The 21,534-nt window shown below is 35.7% G+C and overlaps 1 non-coding gene across 1 annotated transcript; it reads right to left on the reverse strand.

Annotated features, from left to right (window-relative positions):
* Nucleotides 1-446: 446 nt before the first annotated feature.
* Nucleotides 447-609, reverse strand: LOC136327652 (U1 spliceosomal RNA). Its single transcript, XR_010729830.1, has one exon. It is a non-coding gene; the product is annotated as a U1 spliceosomal RNA (small nuclear RNA).
* Between the last annotated feature and the right edge of the window lie 20,925 nt (nucleotides 610-21,534).

Consider the following 21,534-nt stretch of genomic DNA (forward strand, 5'->3'; position numbering starts at 1 on the left):
AAGATGATTTGTCCATATATATGTGATTTTAGTTCTGGGCTCTGGATTCTGTTCCATTGGTCTGTATGTCTGTTTTTCTGCAAATACCATGATGTTTTGAATATCATGGCTTAGGATATAATATGAGGTCAAGTAGTGTGATACTACAGCTTCATTCTTTTTCCTTAGGATTGCTTTTTTTATTTGGGTTTTTTTTATGGTATCATATAAAGTTCTATTTCCTTAAAAAATAACATTGGGATTTTGATGGAGATTGTATTAAATTTGTATATTGCTTTGAGTAATATGACCATTTTAACTGGGTTAATTAATTCTTCCAATCCATGAACACAGGATATTTTTCCATTTCATTGTGTCTTTTTCAATTTCTTTCAAAAATGTCTTATATTTTTTAGTATATTGGTCCTTCCCATCCTTTGTTAAGTTTATTCCTTAGTATTTTTTTAACTAAGAATTCATGAACGCAGTCCCCCACTACCACAAATTAGCAGTCGAGTTTCCCACATTTGGGGAAATCACAGGGGTCAGCACATCCCGAGTGCAATGGATAAGCCTTGCCCTGGGAAAACCACCTTCATGATCATGGTATCTCCCCTGCCAGTTAAGTATATTCCTTAGTATTTTATCTTTTTTGTTAGTTTGTTATAAGTGTAAAAGAAATTTTTTTGAGTTCATTTTCTGATGTTCCATCATTGGTGTATAGGAAAGCAGCGGACTTTTTTATATTCATTTTGTATCCTGTGACTTTACTGTATTGGTTTATTATTTTTAGTAGTTTTTTGGTGGAGTTTTGGGGATTTTCTATATACAGGATCATGTCATCAGCAAAAAGTGAGGCCTTTACTTCTTCTTTCTTGATATGGATTTCTTTTATTTCTTTCTCTTGACTGATTGCTCTGGCTAAAACTTCCAGAACTATGTTGAATAAGTGTGAAGAGAGTAAGCAGCCTTGTCTTGTTTCTGATTTTAGAGGAAACAGCTTCATTTTTCATCGTTTAGTACAGTACTAGCTGATGGTTTGTCATATATGGCCTTTATTATGTAGAGGTAATTTCTTTCTATTCTGATTTTATTGGGTGTTTTAAAAATAAAGGGATGTATCTTATCAAATTTTTTTCTGCATCTATTGAAAGATCATATAATTTTACTTCCTTTTTTTGTTGATGTGGTGATCGATTTCTGTATGTTGAATCTTTGTGTTCCCGGAATAAATCCCACTTGATCATGATGGATTATTTTTTTAATATGTTGTTGTATTCTATTTGCTGAAGGTTTTACATTTCTATTCATTAGAGATATTGGTCTGTAGTTTTCTTATTTTGTGTTATCTTTGCCAAGTTTTGTATTGAGGGTTATGTTTGCCTCATAAAATGTGTTGAGCAGTATTGCTTCTTCTAATTTTTGGAAGACTTTGAGAAGGATAGGTACTAAATCTTCTTTGAATGTTTGGTAGAATTCACTAGTGTAGCCATCTGGTCCTGGACTTTTGCTTTTAGGGAGATTTTTGACAGTTTTTTTCACTTCCTCCCCATTTATAGGTCTATTTAGGTTTTCCAGTTGTACATGGAAGTCTAGGAAGATTGTATAGTTCTAGAAATTTATCCATTTCTTCTAGGTTGTTGAATTTGGTGGCATATACTCTTTCTTAATATTCTACTATGATCCTTTGTATATCTATGATATCTGTGGTAATTTCTCTTTCATTTCTGAGTTTGTTTATACAAACCCTTTTCTTTTTCCTTAGTGAGTCTAGCCAGTGGTTTGTTGATTTATTGATCTTTTCAATGAACCAGCTCTTTGTTGTATCAATTTTTTCTATAGTATTTTTGTTCCCATTTCATTTAGTTCTGCTCTAATTTTTACTCTTTCTTTTCTTTTGTTGACTTTGGGTTGCCTTTGTTCTTCTTTTTCTAGTATGTTAAGGTATGATATTAGGCTGTTTATTTGTGATCTCTCTTATTTCTTTATATGAGCCTGAAATGTTATAAACTTCCCTCATATTACTAGTTTCACTACATCCTAGATTTTGAGATGACATGCTGTCATTTTCATTTGCCTGTATATGTCTTTTGATCATTGCTTTTATGCAATGACCCAGTCATTTTTTACAAGTATGTTGTTTAATTTCCACATTTTTGTGAATTTCTTTACTTCCTTTTTGCAGTTGAATTCTCATTTCAAAGCCTTACGATCATAAAATGTGCTTGGTATAATTTTGTTCTTCTTGAATATGTTGATGTTAGTTTTGTAGCCAAACATATGGTCTATCCTTGAGAATGTTCCATGCACACTGGAGCAGAATACATAATTTGATGTTTTGGGGTAAAATGCCGTATAAATGTTTATTTTGTCCATTTGGTCCACAATTTCACTTGAGGCCTATATTTCTTTATTAACTTTCTGTTTGGATGATCTGTGTAAAGCTTCTATGGTATGTTGAAATCTCCAAATATGATTGAGTTTTTTTCTGCTTCTATTTTTATATTAGTTAGTATATGTCTTATATTTTTTTGGTGCTTTCTAGTTTGATGCATATATATTAAGAAGTGTTATGTCTTTTTGATACAATGTCCTCTTTGTCATTATGAAATGTTTATCTTTGTCTCTGGTTACCTTATGTCTTGAAATTAGCATTTTTATATATGAGTATTGCTATGCCTGCTTTTCTTTGGATAATATTTGTTTGGAAAATTGTTTTCCAAACTTTCACTTTAAATCTACTTTTGTCCTTGCAGCTTAGATGTGTCTCTTGAAGGCAGCATATGATTGGGTTTAGCTTTTTGATTCAATTTGCTTTTCTGTGCCTCTTTACTGATTATTTCCAATCATTTACATTTATGGTAATTATTGACACTTGAGGATTTCTTATAGCCATTTTATATATTGTGTTCCCTGAGAGCTCTCTGTCTTGTTTGATTCTTCTTCTTTTTGTTTCTGTCAGTTAATTTTGTTTGGTAGTATTCCATACTTCTCCTGTTTCTTCTTTTTAAGCTCTATTTTTCAGTAGTGGCTTTTTCGTGGGTGGTTACCATTAGGTTATTAAGAGAAAAATGTTTCTATGTACAAGAGTCCTTTGTCTTATGAGTGCTTCTGCACTCCATCCTCCTTTGCTACTGCAGATCTTGTTCCTCTCCTCTTTTATGTTATTGTTGTCACAGATTATCCTTGTTTTAATTGTGACCTTGTTGGAGCTTTTACTTGTAATTTTGATTTGCTTTGTTCTTTGTGTCTGTTTGAATAACCCCCTTGAGTATTCCCTGCAGTGGGTTTGTTTTTGTGGTGATAAATTCCCTCAGCTTCTGTATATGTGCAAAAGTTTTTATTTCTCTTTCATATTTGAAGGATAACTTTGATGGATATGGTATTCTTGGTTGATAATTCCTCTCTTTTTGTGCTCTGAATGTTTGAGTCCATTCTCCTCTTGCTTATAGAGTTTCTGCTGAGAAGTCTGGTCATAACCTAATGTGCTCTCCTTTATATGTTATGGTCTTTTCCCTAGCTGCCTTTTTTTTTTTTTACAGAGACAGAGAGTCAGAGAGAGAGAGAGAGAGAGAGAGAGAGAGAGAGAGATAGGGACAGACAGACAGGAATGGAGAGATGAGAAACATCAATCATTAGTTTTTTGTTGTGACACCTTAGTTTTTCATTGATTGCTTTCTCATATGTGCCTTGACCGTGGGGCTATAGCAGACAGAGCTATTGGCTCAAGCCAATGACCTTGGGTCCAAGCTGGTGAGCTTTGCTCAAACCAGATGAGCTCGTGCTCAAGCTGGTGACCTCGGGGTCTCAAACCTGGGTCCTCTGCATCCCAGTTTGATGCTCTATCCACTGCGCTACTGCCTGGTCTGGCCCCTAGCTGCCTTGAGGATTTTTTCTTTTTTATTGTTTTCTGTCAATTTTATTACATTGTGCCTTGGAGTATTTCTGTTTGGGTGGATGTAACTTGATGTTCCATTTGCTTTTTGGATTTGAGACTCTAACTGTTTCCATAGGCTTTATAAATTCTTATCAATTATTTGTTTGAATAGGCTCTCCATTTTTATTTTTCTCTCTTTTCTTCTGATATACTCATTATTCTTATATTGTTCTTTCTCATGGTGTCTGGCAATTCTTGTAGAGCTCTGTCAATTTTTTATATTTGTGAGTCTTTCTCCTCTTCTCTCTCTAGAATTTCTAGTTACCTGACTTCAATCTCACTGATTCTTTCCTCTGTTTGGCTTGTTCTATTAACTAAACTTGTTATCTCAGTATTCAAGTTATATACTGAGTTCTTTGTCTCTGTTTTTAATGTTTCGATCTCCATTGTATCAAAAAAACATAACACTTCTTTATATATATATATATTTATATATATATATAAATATATATATATGCAGTGAGGTATTTGTTTTGTTCATTATTTCTTTTCTGAGTCATTTATTTGCTTAATTGTGTTCTTGCATCTTGTTGAGTATTTTCAGAACTTCAATTTTGAATTCTCTATCATTTAACTCCAAGGATTCTATGTAATTGAAATTTTTTTCTGGAGAGTTTTTATTTCCTTTCTGAACTATGTCTCCCCAATTATATAGCCATGGTATTCTATTTAATTTTCCTTGATGGCATTTGAGAATGGTATTGTTAAGAACCCTAACAAAAGAACAGCTTTAGTGCATTTGGTGCATAGATTTTCCACTATGCTTGCATACCTGGCTGGGGTAACTTCACTGTGCTATAGTTGTTCAGTTTGTTGAAATTTCAAAGGAAGAGATTAGGATTATCTCTTATGTGGCAATTACTGTGATGTCACGTATTGAGTAATGATTTTTCTTTTGGTGGACATTTTCAGGCATGCAAAAAATAGAAAAAAGTTAAACATATTGATGTTCTTTTATGCAACTTCAAAATTATTAATAAATGTCAATCTTGTTTCACATTTGTCTTTATTCACTACTACCCACTCTCATAGCACACACCTACACAAAGGTGATTATAAAGTCAATCCTAGGTATTGTGCTATTTGAGCAGAACAGTTCTTATTTTCTTAGATGAAGAAAGATGAGGAAGCTCTTAATATTCCTTCTATTGGTGCTACAGCTACATCCCCTTTTATCCTTCAAGTGTTGCAGTTTGGACACTGCAGAGGGCTGCTGAGAGAACCTCGGTCTGACCAGGCTCGTAGAAAAGCCCACTTACCTTAATACTTTGATTGTCTGAGAACTCACACTTATCACAAATTACAAGGATAAGGCCATGACATCAGGCTTGGGTGTGGGGTGGGACAGAGCTAATCACTGTGCTGCTCTGTAGTGTATATATATATGAGCCTACCAGGGTGGTGCAATGTAAGAAGCATTTTATCTTGATGTAATAATTCTTCATTTAATCATTCCAAAGAAAGAACATAAATAGCTACCAAAGACCATCTCATAAAACAGGCTAAAATCCAATGTCTATTATACATGGTAAAGCATGGCTAGTTGCCCATGGATTCTTCTGAACTCCCTCCCAGCAATCTCCCAAGCCCCTTGGACCCAAACTTGCCTAAAAATGTCAGGTCCATCCTGACTTAAACTTTGAGCCATTGCTATTGTGAGCTTTTTTCTTGCTCTGTCATTAGGAGTATATATCAAGGATATTGCTTAGCTAAATGGTTCAACTTTTATGAGTATTACAAAACAAAAGGGAAGAACTTTGCCATCTTCATTCAGTTTTATAGCTCAGTGTAGACAGTACTTAATAAATAATAGAGACAATACTGCTCAAAATAGATCTTATTGCACAGAAAATGTGAAGATTGAGTTACAGTTTATTATGGATGTTGTAATTCAATCATACTTCAGGTTTAGTTGTGGGAAATTGCTAGAAGTATAAAAGGAACAACTTTATCCTTTTCCTTTACCAATTTTGAGAAGCATATACAATAAGCTAAGAATAAAATCTAAATTAATAAAAACACCAAAGGTATAATTTAGGAGAAACAAAAGCATGATTTTTTAGAGTAAACAAATTTTGGAAATTTTTTCCAGTGTGACAAGTAAAATTAAAAGCTATTTCTAGATGTTAACCTACAGTATATGTTTACCTGATAGCATAATGTTTGGGTATTCATGATTATGTAAACATGCAGTTGCCCCTGTATAAAGGCTTTTAAATACCCTGGAGCATATCTTTTCATAGCTCTATTTCTTAGCCATGTGTCTACACTCCTCCGGAACCATCAAATCTGAATATGTGTGCTAAAAACTCAAACTCAGATCCTCCCACTATGGCTCCTCCCCTAACTTAGTCAAGACTGCTTGACCTCTTGTCCTTTACTATCCTTTGCTTTCCTTTGATTTTAACCTATTATCCTTGTTACTCTGTCAAAAGAACCCCATCTAGATGCTCCAAGGCATCTAGTCATAGCTTCAGTTCCTGACTTTACTTCTGCATGACTTCCCTCATTGCCATAGTCAGACACAGAATTATTTTCTTATGTCCCTTATGTTGCTTTTTCAGCATGTGACTGTTAATGGAGCAACCCAATTTTCATCAATAGCTGTTACTCTTTGTGGTCATTTCAGATTTACAGGTCATGTTTGCATATTTGTGAGTCTGTAAGGTGCAAAAATAAATTGAAGACTATTACTCTCATTGCTTTTGTATACCCAATCTTATAGGAATAATTTCCATTGTATACGGATTTTAGGATTTACAACTTTAGACAAGATGCATTTTATCTTGTTGCTTTACCATGTATAATAGACATTGGATTTTAGCCTGTTTTATGAGATGGTCTTTGGTAGCTATTTATGTTCTTTCTTTGAATGATTAAATGAAGAATTATTATATCAAGATAAAATGCTTCTCACATTGCACCATCCTGTACCCCAAAGGTTTTGCTCTGTCATGAATATGAAGCCTCAGCTTGGACTTCCTCCCATCATGTATGAAAATACTAGCTAACCTTTTATATAATCCTTATTATTGATCAGATACTCACTTAATCTTTTCAACAATGCAATAGGGAAAATGTTGTAAATTTTCCTCATTATATACATGGGAAAAGATGAGTGACAAGAAGGTTGATTCATGATTAATTGACCCAGTGTCATATGACTCACTTAAGTGCTGAAGTCAAAATTCAAATCAGAACACTCGACACTAGCAACCATGATCTTGACTCCTCACTGGCCTGTGTCTGATGTGGTTGGTGTAGCTTATGAAGTCATGTGAAGGCCAGACACCTGGTAGGCTCCGATATAAAGTGTGGTAAAGTTTACATCTTGCTTTAGAGAAAATGAACCAGGATACTTAATGGAGATGCCAAGGAAAGGGGAGTTTTAACTTTCTCATAATCTCTATCAATCTCTGCCTCTTTCAACCTATATCAAATAATATGCAATCCATGGGAAAAAATGTGCTTCCTATAAAATGTACCAACAAAAGAATTTCTAGTATTCCATTCCAACAGACTGCTGTCTGAGGCCCTGTTGTATAGAAATTCCAGAGCCCCTTCTGTTTGATTTATAACAGTTTCAAAGGTTACAAATGGTCTTACTACTCAAAAAAAATTGAATCTTTAAAACTTAAAATCTGACTGTTGGGACATTCTTGATTAATGGTTTTATAGAAGTCACATAAAAATCAGCTTCTAAAGGTTTAGCATCTTTATTTAATATTGAATTTAGTCATTTTTCTACTTCTTCATTTGTAGGGCAAAGTTTTAACTTCTGAGGAAAACTTCTAATAACATTTTGAGCCAGTTTCTTTGTGAAAAGTTGAAAGCCAAAACGGCAATGGCGTTAGATTATAATAATAAAAAAAAAATCCACAAATTTAATCATGCCTCCAACAAACACACTGGCATTCATCTCAGAAAAGGGAAATCTTCCTTAAAAGAGAGTTTAATATCACAACTTATGTTTACCTTGATTAATTGTTTCTTTGAAAACCCAAAGCAAAAAATATTAGCAAAATGCTCTTTCTTTGCCAGTTGCAAGTGGCAGGCTGGGTTCTCCAGGTATGGATATTAAACTTTCAGAGTAGGCTTTCTGAGGCCCACAATCATTTGCTTTCAAATATCCAAATATTTTTAATGCATACATTATTTATGAACTACCATATTTCACACAATTCTCAGGAACCTCAGGTAAGCCTCTGACTCATTGATTGATTCCACATCATGTCAAATATACTGCTCACAAAAATTAGGGGATATTTTAAAAATGAATATAAAGCAATAAAATATCCCCTAATTTTTGTGAGCAGTATATTACAATTAATATGTTTGTTTCATAGAATTCTATAAAAATATAGTTCTTTTGTGTAGTTTGCACTTGCAGATGTAGGATAATATTTTCATTTGTATGCAAAAGAGTGTGCTTTTATGTATACACACACACAGCCAACTTTCTGCATGTTTTTATGGTGGTATCACAATTTATGAACTTAAAAAAAGTAAGCCCAGCAAGTGACTAGTTCTGTTTACTAGTGGCAAAGGCCACTTTCTTTTGCCTATTAAGTATTTCTAGCATATCAAAATACAGTAAAAATAACTAATGATTTCTGGCAGAAAACAAATAGGCACAATTAAAATTTATTATTTTTTCTTTCATATCCCTTATCAATGAATAGCATCTGGTGCATTAGCATTTATAAGCAGAGTAGTCGTCATTAATAAAGTGAACCAATAAGAACATTGATAGTGGAAATGTCCACAGGTCCACTCTATTGAAGTTATTTATCCACATTAGCCAAGGCATTGATATCTACACACCTGATAAGCCACAACTGAAATCTTTTTTTTAAATATGAAAAACAAGTTGATAAAACATTCTACAATATATTGAAACTTAATAACTAAAAGAATTGCAGCCCTCACAGGTTGGCTTAGTGGTACAGCATCTGCCTGGTATGTGGCTATGCTGTGTTCAATTCCTGGTCAGGGCACACAGGAGTAGCGCCCATCTGCTTCTCCACCCCTCCCACTCTTGGTTCTCTCTCTCTCTTCTCCTTCTGCAGCTATGGCTTGATAGGAGCAAGTTGGCCCCAGCCCCAGGGCACTGAGGATGCTTCCATGGCCTGCCTGAGGTGCTAAGAAAAACTTGGTTGCTGAGCAACAGAACAATACCAGAGATGGGCAGAGCATTGCTCATAATGGGCTTGCTGGGTTGATTCCTGTCAGGAAGTGTGTGGGAGTCTGTCTCTCTGCCTCCTCTCCTCTCAGTGAATAAAATAAGTAAGTAAGTAAATAAATAGCATTCATTGGAAAAAGGTAATTCATTGATAACATCAGCAATCCAAGGGAAAAATAATGTCCATGTTGAATATTTCCTGTAGAAATCATAATCCTGAGCCCTGGCAGGTTGGCTCAGCGGTAGAGCGTCGGCCTAGCATGCGGAGGACCGGGGTTCGATTCCCGGCCAGGGCACACAGGAGAAGCGCCCATTTGCTTCTCCACCCCTCTGCCGCGCTTTCCTCTCTGTCTCTCTCTTCCCCTCCCGCAGCCAAGGCTCCATTGGAGCAAAGATGGCCCGGGCGCTGGGGATGGCTCTGTGGCCTCTGCCCCAGGCGCTAGAATGGCTCTGGTCGCAACATGGCGACGCCCAGGATGGGCAGAGCATCGCCCCCTGGTGGGCAGAGCTTCGCCCCTGGTGGGCGTGCCGGGTGGATCCCGGTCGGGCGCATGCGGGAGTCTGTCTGACTGTCTCTCCCTGTTTCCAGCTTCAGAAAAATGAAAAAGAAAAAAAAAAAAAAAAGAAATCATAATCCTGTAAGTATCATGAAGGATGTACAGATGAAAACATTGCAATCTCTGGGCTCCTAAAAAATTCACATTCAAATTAATCACAGTGATCAATCTGAATAATCTTCTATTGACTTGAGGTCTTTACACAGGATCTTTTCTCTGCCCAGAACTGACTCATTTACGGTATCGCTAAGGAGGTTTATTCCCCTATGACAGTGGTTGCATGCAATATTACTTTTGCTGGAATTTTGTTATTCAGGCACTGGCTTGCTGGACATTAGCTTGACGATGCACTTTGCTTTCCTATAGCTAGGGGTCAGAGTTCTGCCCTCATGTTTTTTCTGTAGACTGCCCCTAGGCTCTGGTCCTTGGAGAGTTTTATTCTGTCTTCTTATGTGGGAAAAATAACTTCTTGATTGGGGTCTGAGATAAAAATGAATCATCCATTGGAAGAAATATATATTTCAGGACACTTCCATTGTAAAGTCATCCCACCCTCCTCCATCCCACCCAAGTCCCAGAGATTCAGTTAAATGTCCCTTTAACCAAAAGTTCCTTTTAACCATTACATGCCCACATCATGTAAGCTGTGCAAGGATCTGTGACTGCTTCCTAAATTCCTTATGCTAGAGTTCAGTTAAGAGCCATTCCATTGAACTAGGTCTATCTATTCACTTTTGGAAGAAGAAGTTATTAAACTTTCCCTCACTTTTTAAAATTTCAGATTAATTATGAACAATTCTCAAATCTAAAATAGCAATAAATACTTAAACTGGTGTTTTTACAAAAACAAAATTCTTGTAAACAAGATTATCTATTATAACTATATATAAATTTTTATTTATGTTTGCTTATAGTGGTATACATCCATTCCCTAAAAGCCCCTGAAATGTAAGTGGATTAAGTTTTAAATTGGCAAGTGTAATATGAAAGACCATTGCTAGGAAATATATAGAAAATATAAACTCATTCATCTCAGTTTATTTTAATTATTTATTTATTTATTTATTTATTTATTTATTATCTTCTTTTCCAAATGAGAGGAAGGGAGATAGAGAGACAGACTCCCACATGCGTTTCAACTGAGATTCACCCAGCAAATCCTGTATGGGACTAATGCTCTGCCCATCTGGGTCAGTGCTGACAACTGAGCTATATTTATTGCCTGAAACAGAGGCTCTATGGATCTATTTTCAGCACCTGCAGCTGATGTGCTGGAACCAATTGAGTCATGGCTGTGGGAGAGGAAGAGAGAGAGAGAGAGAGAGAGAGAGAGAGAGAGAGAGAGAAAGGGTAGGGGTAGCAGTGGAGAAGCAGATGGTCATCTCTCCTGTGTGCCCTGACTGGGAATTGAATCCTGGATATCCACATGTCAGGCTGACATTCTACCATTGAGCCAACTGGCCAGGGTTCAGTTTATTTTAAAACATGGGATTTTGTTAAGAATGTTTTCAGAAAAAAATTTCTTTTTAAACAATGATATTTAAACATGCTGGTTAAGCATTCTAGCAAGTTAAAAACTGAGGAGCTTAAGAAGAGAAGTTGTAGTAGTGGTGATTTTTCTTTTGTAATCCATAAACAAAAAAAATGAACACTTACAAGTTTAACTGCCAAACCTTTTTCTGGATTTCTGGCTTAGTGGAGGTCAAACCACTGATTCATATTTCACAACATCTTTAGCTTTGACTCATAAATCTTAAGGTTCTCTAATTACTAGTGATTAAAGATAGCTTTAGAGAGCCATTTTCTTAACGATGGAAAAATTTTCTGATAAATTAGGTGTCAAACTTGATGAAAGTTCTTTTATTATCATGGAAAGTAGGACATCTAAATAAATGTGTTCATGGAGAAGTAAAAAGATCTGCATATCCACTCTGAGCATTTAGGGTTGATTTTTGAGTTAAAACCATTCTTGAAATGACAAGAGTACTTGAAAGTAAGCTTTATTTTACTTTTAAATCTCAAAATTAGGCACTGCTTCCACAAAGACACTACAGGCTCCCTGGTGAATAAACACAAGAGGAAGCAGGAAACTTTTGTGAGAAAGTAACCAATTGCCTGTATAATGTATTATTGTGACTGTTTGCTCCACATTTACTCACGCTTAAACAGCCACAGTTTGTTACTGCTTTGCATGCAGAAAGTCTGATCACCCCCTAAATATAAAAGAGGCAAAATAGATAATGGAAAAAAAATGCTGTGACTTTCCATGGCTATTTTATGATATTTTAAAAAATACCTATGGAAGTCTGTAATGGACTCCATGGTTAGAACTTCCCTCCCAAGAGTATAAGAGGCAACTGAAGCCACAATGCATCATCCATCAGAATTCTGTGAGGGCCCCAGAAATGTCTCTCAATTTGTTCCCTGTGTGGCTTTCAATATTTCTTGGTTTGACCTGGTCATTTTTATTTGCTGCCACCATAATGGGCCATTCTTAGTTCTACTCCCTCTGACTTTCCAGCTCTTGTGATTGAGTGACTTTTACCACAAACTCTTATTTTAGGATTTACTTTCTGTTCTTGCTTTCTATATCTATTTTTACTTCTTGCTTTGATTTTGGTGCTGAGTTAAGATGCAGTTTCACTCAGTTCCACACACCCTCTTCTGTTCCCAGTTACTGGGGTATACACAGCACTACAATTGTGAAGGAAGATGGGACGCAATGTCCTGAGTGGGTAGGTAGGTCAGTTAAAAATTTTTTTCTAATATTTTCAAAACACAAAAGGAAAAACACAGTATTCCTTTTTCATTTACAGATTCTTAAACAAGGATCTCAAAAATATTTCCATTTTCCTCCTAAGCAAGATTCCCTTCTAAGAATTATTAATGTAGGGTGCTTTGACAAAGTAATATCTTAACTCATGTATTTACTAGTTGAAAATTAAAATTGGGTGTAGAGAAGAAACAATGAAAAACGTTGATATTAAATGAGTCATGAAGAAAGACCTTATTTCACTTTTAGCTTCTTTAAGCCAGAGTTCTTGTTTTCTAATTGATAGATATTTGCTACATTTCTGTTTAAAAAAGTTGTCCTACTTGTTTTAAATTTGACAAAATTTAAAAAAATTATAAGATATAATTTTGCCTTTATGGAGCTTATATTTCTTTGAAGAGACAAGATATAGACTAAATTATAAAATTTATTATAAAAAGATGGCCCGGGCGCTGGGGATGGCTCCTTGGCCTCTGCCCCAGGCGCTGGAATGGCTCTGGTCACGGCAAAGCGACGCCCCGGAGGAGCAGAGCATCGCCCCCTGGTGGGCAGAGCGTCGCCCCTGGTGGGCGTACTGGGTGGATCCCGGTCGGGCGCATGCGGGAGTCTGACTGTCTCTCCCCGTTTCCAGCTTCAGAAAAAAAAAATACAAAAAAAAATATATATATAACACAGAAATAAAATATAAGACTTAAATCAAATGTAAATAGCACAAAATTTGGCATCCTATACTTAATGTTTAGTTTTTCATAAGGCCAAATGCCAAGTAACACTCATTTTTTCTCCTTTCATTGTCATAAAATCAAGCCACTAATTTTATTTTAGCCTTTCAGGAGTGTAATGATTAAACTGTATATAAAGTGCTTATTATTGACTTTCAAAATTTGAATTAGTGAGTTGACTCAATTGCTTTCCAAATTTGGAATTTTTATGATTGTTTTAGGTATGGGAATAACTAACACATAAATATAAAATCAACAACTATATATATTACACAAATATTTTAATAATACTCATTATGTTATTTCACCTTTATTATGTCATCATAATAGAGAAATATTAGATACCACTTATAACTATGTGGTTTCCAGATAAGACCCAAAGAAGTCAGGTTTAGGAGTTGTGAATAAAAAACAAAAATTAAAAAGGAGTTATAGAGGCCCTGGCCGCTTGGCTCAGTGGTAGAGCATCAGTCTAGCGTGCAGGAGTCCCGGGTTCGATTCCTGGCCAGGGCACACAGGAGAAGCACCCATCTGCTTCTCCACCCCTCCCCCTCTCCTTCCTCTCTGTCTCTCTCTTCCCCTCCTGCAGCCAAGGCTCCATTGGAGCAAAGTTGACCCAGGCGCTGAGGATGGCTCCATGGCCTCTGCCTCAGGCTCTAGAATGGCCCTGGTTGCAACAAAGCAATGCTCCAAATGGGCAGAGCATCACCCCCTGGGGGGCATGCCAGGTGGATCCCTGTCAGGTGCATGCGGGAGTCTGTCTGACTGCCTCCCTGTTTCCAACTTCAGAAAAATACAAAAAAAAAAAAAAAAAAAGGAGCTATAAAACATGAAGTATCCTGGTCAGGAAAATGATGTCATTGTAATCTCAAGAGTTAGGAAGTTGAACTAGATCATCAAGGTTTTTGGCAACAAATTGATTTTGTGACTCTAAGGGAGAATGAAGAATGGAGATATGTCAGCGGATACAAGGGGACCTCAAGGGAAAGCGGGCATTGATGTCATAGGAGGCTGGTCCTGCTCATTTCACTACACATCATTGTGTGTACTTGTCACGGATCATAATAATGAAAATGAATTCATTTAGAAAACGATTCTCTTTATTTCTTCATGGACAGATTATAAAAGTTCATCTAAGGAACAGCATTTTAAATAAGTCACTTAAAATTACAACATTGTTAGAAGTAAGAATATCTTATCTACCAAACAAGTTTGCCTTTGAATAAATCCAAAATATTTTCTAAAACAAGAATTGGTTTAGCCATCTCATTTTTAGTATCCCTTGCTATATTTCTTCTTCTTTTTTTTTTTTTTTTTTTTTTTGTTAAAGAAAGTCAGGACCTTTTCAAGTAATAGGTTAGAATGTGTTTTGACTTGTCCTCTCCCCTGCCTTCCTAATACATAGGAAATATGAAAGACTTTATATGTAGTAATACTAATATCTATTCATTTCACCTTGTGTCAAATGTATTCATGACTCTGCAGCACAAAAATTGCATATAAATTACAAAAGAAATAGTGTGCTTTCCCATTTACATTCTTATCTTCAAATTCTGACTATCAGCACATGTTTAAATGTAGAATTGAAAACTGAGCAGGACTGTAGGATCACCACATCCTAGGTTTCTTATTTTGCAGATGAAGAAATACGCTTGAGAGTGACCTGTCCAAGGTCACAGGCATTGTGAATAGAGAGAGCACTGACAGCTTTTGACTGTCAGCTCAATATTTTCTTCATATCATACATCCTCTTAAGCTAAACCACAGAAGAGAAAACTTCCACAGAATGTCATGCAAAGCAATATTATTTTCTCAGTTATTTTTCTTTAGCCACAAACATATTTTTACCCTACTTACATAAAAGGAGGCCTAATAAAAAAAATGGGGCTAGCAAAAATGTTAACATCCTCTAGGACTTTAAGCATTGTTCTTCCTGCTGGTATACAAGAGTATACCAACTACTTGGAAAGGAAATTTAATGTTTAATTATACAAAGGTGCCCTCTCAATCAGCCATTAGGAGGTCATATGCCTTGTGGCACTATGGGCATAATTATAGACCCTAGAGCTGGAAGAAGCTTCTTTTCCAAGTTCACATTTTTATATGAATAAAATGTGCCTCAGAGATGCTAAGTTACTGGCAGAGGTGAGCTGTGTTGACCCCTCCATTCTCTTGTTTAAGCTTTCCCTTTTGAAGAAGGACCCACATTTATGAGATAGCTATTCAAGGTCAAAAACACATATAGCTATGAAACAAAACAAAATTTCTACCCCCATGAGAATCAAATTAATTTTTAGTTTTCATAAGCAGTGTCAGACTTTTATTGTGTCTTATCACAAGACAAAGGTACAAGTTGAAAATATAAAGAGATTCAGGAAGGGTTCAAATAATGCTTGGATATCAGCTCACAGTGAATTTAGGAGATCTTAGATATGTTTTGAGATATTGCAACAATATTTTGACAAAATGTGATGATTACGAGTACAGGCAGTAACTCAGACTATCTGAATTAAAATGCTGGCTCTTCCAGATTCTAGTCATTTGAACTTAGCTTTTCTGATCATAACAGAGGTAAAATTACTCCTAATCTCATGACTGGTTGTGACAATTAAGTGAGTTAATATACACAAAGTGCTTAGTGTCCAGCCTGACACATTAAGCATTCAGTCAGTGGTAGTTATTACATTATTTCTATTATGATGCCATAGAAAGTCATCCAGCACTGTCCCAAGATGTCTTCTGGGAAAATAATGTGATTTAATAGCAAGGATGTTGAATTTGGTTTCTGGAGCTTTCAAGTTGTAGCTCCTTCCTTTATTAGCTATGTGTTGGGCAAGTCACTCACTTTTCTGAGATTTTATCCCTCTGCTGAACATGTTAATAATATTGCTTTTCCTGTTGACTTTATGTGGGTAGTTTTGAAAATCAAGTGAATTGATAAGTGATAATATTATTTCCAAGGAGTAAAAATAGTGACAAATAGTCACTATTATTTTGGGGGGTTTTGCCTCTCTGTTGAGAGTTACAACATAACTGGACAAAAGTTCTAACTTAGTGCAAGAATTTAAGGGTCCTACATATCCAAAATTTCTTTGTGGACTCACAACAGATGAAAAGGGTGGGATAGGGGATGGAGGCCTACTTAATTAGTTAACAGCATTTATTGAATGCTTACTCTTTATAGGATACTTTGAATAAAAGAACTTACAAAGAAATTCAAAGGTCTTTAAAATTAAAACAAAAACTTTATTTAAAGGTGATATACTGAGCTATAAAAAATAATGACATATTGCCATTTATGACAACATGGATGGACCTTGAAAACATTATACTGATTGAAATAAATAAATCAGAAAACATCTAAGAACAATATGATTTCACACATATGTGGGATATAAACCTGAAACTCATGGACATAAATAAAAGTGAAGCAGTTACTGAGGGAGGGTATGAGGGAGGGGTGGGTAAAGGGAATAAAGAAGGACAAATATACATTGACAGAAAAATATATATTTGACTTTGGGTGATGGATGCACAGCATAATCAACAGTTCAAATGCTATAGAAATGTTTACCTGAAACCTATGTACTCTTATTGATCAATGTCACCATATTAAAATTAGTTTTCTAAATAAAATTTTTAAAAAGATGATGTTCAAGAATGTTCCAGTCTGAAGGATACCGGCTCTGACTGTAGTTTGTGAGTATTAGGCTGTAGGATATTGTCTCCAGGATGGTTGCCATCACTTCCTTCATGCATCATGATATGGGGTCCAATGCCCTTCCCTTAGAATGTGGACTGGCCTTAGTGACTTACTGGATCAAAAGAATGTAGCAGAAGTGACTGGGACTTCTAAAGCTCACTCATAAGAAGACTTTCAGCTTCTGTTTGGACTTCTTAAAACATTTATTCTTGAGGCACTTTCTTTCAGAACCTACATGCAGAGGCCACATGTAGGAGCTAGAGTTCATATTTCCAGTTGAGCTCTAACCCTGTAGCCAGCAGCAGTTGCCGGAACGTGAGTGAATATTTTGGATGTCCAGCCCAGTCAAACTTTCAGGTGATCCCAGTCCCAGCTGTTGAATGTAACTGCATGAGAGATACCAAGTGAGGACTGCCTCAAGCTTAGCCCAGACACATACAGAAGCTGGGAGATTATAATAAATGATTGCTTTAAGTCAGTAGGGTAGTTTAGGGTAGTTTCCCTCTGCAGTAGTAGGTGTTTGAAGTACACTGTTTTTTTCCTGAGATAATTTGTAATTTGTAAACATTGGCAAAAAGCGACTTACTTGGTAGCTAAAAAAGCATTTGGAAAGGGAAATGTTTTATTACTGTTTAAAATAATAATAAATTTTCTATAATGTGTTGAGAACCTATTGAATGTCCAACTGACACTTACTGAGTACCTGTTTTGCATATTTCAGAGGTAGGGCTTAAAATCAGAATTAATTAGAAACCCCATTTCTTCTCATTACACCACCCAGTCCATTATAAATGTATCACCTTCAGCTCAAGAGGATCAGTCATGAGGAACTAACTACACTTTCCAGGTAGGAAGTTTTAAGTCTTATAAGAAAGCAGCATGGTTTATAGTAGATTTTTTTCACAGTTGGCACAGAACATGACACAAAGTAGGTGCTTCATAAGTAGCTGTTAACACTGATACTTACAGCCTGTTTTATCTCTAAATGCACCCTTTAGCTCCTTACTACCTTACTGCCAGAAAGTATCTAGCCATTTTGAGGTTTTTTTCTTCCACATAGCTTGGTCATCAAAATTTAATTATCATACAATTCAAATTCAACTTACAAGTAAGTAAAATTCCTACCTTTCTCCGTTAAATATGATATTTGCAAGGTCATATAGGACTAGCAAAAGCCTCACTTCCTCATGAACCTCACCTCATACTATATTGCTCCTTGTTCATTTCACTTTGACCACACAACTCCCCGGCTATCCATCTAGACCATTAAGTACGCTCCTGCCTCAAGACCTCTGTGCAGAGGTTCTCTCTATTTTCTTTAGGTCTCTGCTCAGACGTTACATTATCAGTGTGACCTTTCCTGCCTACCCTTTTAAAACAGCACAGCTCCTTTCCTTGTCCCACCTCCTATGACTGAGCTTTATTACCCTGCTTTATTCTCATAGTATGTATCTTCATCTGACAATGTATGTGTTTGCCTTTTAAACCCTTTTCTTTCTTTCTTTCTTTCTTTCTTTCTTTCTTTCTTTCTTTCTTTCTTTCTTTCTTTCTTTCTTTCTTTCTTTCTTCTTTTTTTTTTTTTTAGATTGTAAGCTCCTCTTGGGTAGGGGCTTGGTTTTGTTCTCTGTTGTAGTTTCAGCACCAAGAACAGTGTTCCAGCGGGCAGGAGCCAAAAGAGTGGGTATTATTGAATGACTGAATATCGATGGTTCTGTAATTGAACTGGAGCATAGAAATGCCAACGCCAGTATAGGAAATTATCTTCCCATTATGTTTTTTAAAAAAGGGTCACTGGTTCATGTTTTGGGCTTCTACCATAAAAAGAAAACCAAAGACAGTGGGAATTTTTCAGTGGCATATTCTTGGGAAAAGGTAGTCATGAGGTTGATCTCAGCTTATATAAAGTGGTTGCAAAGATCTTTGCTGCAGGGTTGGTTAGGAGCTGTGGGGCCACACATCTCCCTTGTGAGGACACTAACACTTTGACAGGCTCTGGAGCAAGTGAGAGAGGACCTCTAATCTGGGAACCCGAATCAAATCAGAGTCAGATGCAACAATAACAAGTAATACTTTATGTAAGGAATGATGAAATTTTACTTACGTTTTGTGTGGGACTTTGGCTTCATAAACAGTATTTGTTTTTCTAAAAAAATATTTCATAGCTGTTTTTAAAGAGGGTCATTTATGTTTTGTAAAAATGCATCAAATCTATGTTGCTTACAAAAGCAACTGTGTTTATGGATATTCACAATTAATTGAATCGAATTTCTACACTGAGGCATTAACAGCTCATAGAAAAAAAATGCTAAAATGAAAGAGAAAATTCTAGAGCAGAAGTGTTCAAGGTATAAAATTAGAAGTCTAAAGTTATAAGACCGTGGCAAACATTATTAGAATAAACCAGTGATTTTCAACCTTTCTCATCTTGTGACACACATAAACTAATTACTAAAATTCTGTGGCACACCAAAAAAAATAGTTTTGTTGATATGCCAAAAAACAGGTATAATTTTGAGTCATTCACACTAGATAGCTATTGTGTTGGCTGTTATCATTTTTTAATTTGACAATCAAAAGGATAAAATGTCAGTGCCCCTGGCAAATAGTCAGATACTACATGTTTCAAACATTCTTGCATCACACCATTGTACCACTTGTAGCACATTAGTTGAAAATCCCTGAGCTAAAGAGAAATTAAAGCCCATGTGACAGAACAGGGTCTCTGTATATGGTAGAGTGAGGCACACACCCTGCTTCCCAGAATCAGTTCATTTTTATGCAATGTATTTTTATATGTTGGACGAATGTGTGTTGTTGCTATAACATTTAGCACCTAGACAGCCTAGACGGAAATAAACCTTGCTAAGATGGCATTAAAAAGATGTGCTGCTTACCTGGGTTTTTCAACCAGGCATTAGAACCTTGATTATAATCAAGGGGATTCACCCTTATGCTGCTCAGGTCTCTGCCTCAGCAGTCAAGTCTCTAATTACTGAGTTCATATTCATTGCATATTAAAGGCTCAAAGTTCAGCTAAAATACTTATAAATTGAGTTCTAAGGAGATCGTTTTCTAAAATATGCTGTATAGAATGTCAACTGCTTGCTTTAGCTCTAGAAGTCTGGCATAGTGGTGAAGAGTGTGGTACTTGTAAAAGGAGGTTTGGATTTATTTGCTAACTCTGCCGTTTACTAATCTTAGGACCTTGGATGAGCCTTCTCAGGTCCTGACGTTTCTCAGGTGTAAATAATGGGGACACAAATATCTTCCTCAAAACAATTTTTATTTGGATTAAATGAGACACTATATAATTATTGTTTAGTTTAGTGATTAGTATGTATTAAGAACTCAACATATAGCTTAAAAGGGGGGGGGTAGGGAAAGGAGGTTCCTGGAGTGAATGCTGTGCTTTTCACTACTGCTCCTAATTTTTTATAAAACCTTATCTTCTTTTTAAGGCACTTGTACAACCTAACATGAAAAAAACTAAACCAAAAAAAAACAAAGAAAAAATAAACAACCCCCACAACAAAACCACCAAATGCCCCTGTCCCCCAAAACCAGAAATCAAAACAATTTGATTTAAAAATGGCAGAGGACCTGAATAGATAGTTCTCCAAAAAGGACATACAGATGGTCAATAGACATATAAAAAGATGCTCAGCATCACTAATCATTAAGAAAATGTAAATTAAAACCACAATGAGATATCACACTACACCTGTCAGAATGGCTATCATAAATAAATCAACAAATGACAAGTGTTGGCAAGAATGTAGAGAAAAGGGAACCCTCATTCACTGTTGATGAGATTGTAAATTGATATAGCCATTATAAAAACAGTATGGTATTTCCTCAAAAAATTAAAAATAGAACTACCATATAAACCCTGACAATCCCACTTCTAGGCATATATCCAAAGAAATCTAAAACACTAATTTGAAAAAAATGTATCCATCCCTATATTAATTTCAGCATTATTTATAATAGCTAAGATATGTAAGCAACCTAAGTGTTCATCAATAAATAAATGGATAAAGAACTGGTATCTATATACAATAAAATATGACTCAACCATATAAATAGAAAATTTTCTCATATATAACATGGATGGACCTAAAGGGTAATACACTAAGTAAAATAAATCAAGCAAAGAAAGACAAATACCATATGATTTCACTTGTATGTGGAATCTAAGGAACAAAATAAATGGACAACAAAACAGATATAAACTATAGATACAGAAAACAATTTGATGTTTGCCAGAGGGGAAGGAGTTGGGGAGAGGTAAAAAATGGGAAGGGATTAAGATGTACAAATTGCTGGAAGTGGGGAGGTAAATAGAAATAAAGGAATATAGTCAATAAAATTGTAATAACTATGTATGAGGTCAACTGGGTACTAGACTTATCTGGAGTGGTCACTTTATAAGTTGTATAAATATCTAATCACTATGTTGTACAACTGAAACTAATACAATATCGTATTGTAAGTTAATAATAAATAAAAAATAAGAGAATTAAAAGAAAAAATATGTCTCCAAACAACCAAAAAACCCTTATCTTCTATCATGAAGGCTTTCTAGGTAACCACTAGCCTTTTCTCCGCAGCAAAGACTTAGGGATTTTACTGTTTCATCACTTCTTGGACAATGTGCTTCATTGGCAGAGGTGATGGATTC

Source organism: Saccopteryx bilineata, chromosome 2 (assembly GCF_036850765.1).
Source record: "Saccopteryx bilineata isolate mSacBil1 chromosome 2, mSacBil1_pri_phased_curated, whole genome shotgun sequence".
NCBI classification, from domain to species: Eukaryota; Metazoa; Chordata; class Mammalia; order Chiroptera; family Emballonuridae; genus Saccopteryx; species Saccopteryx bilineata.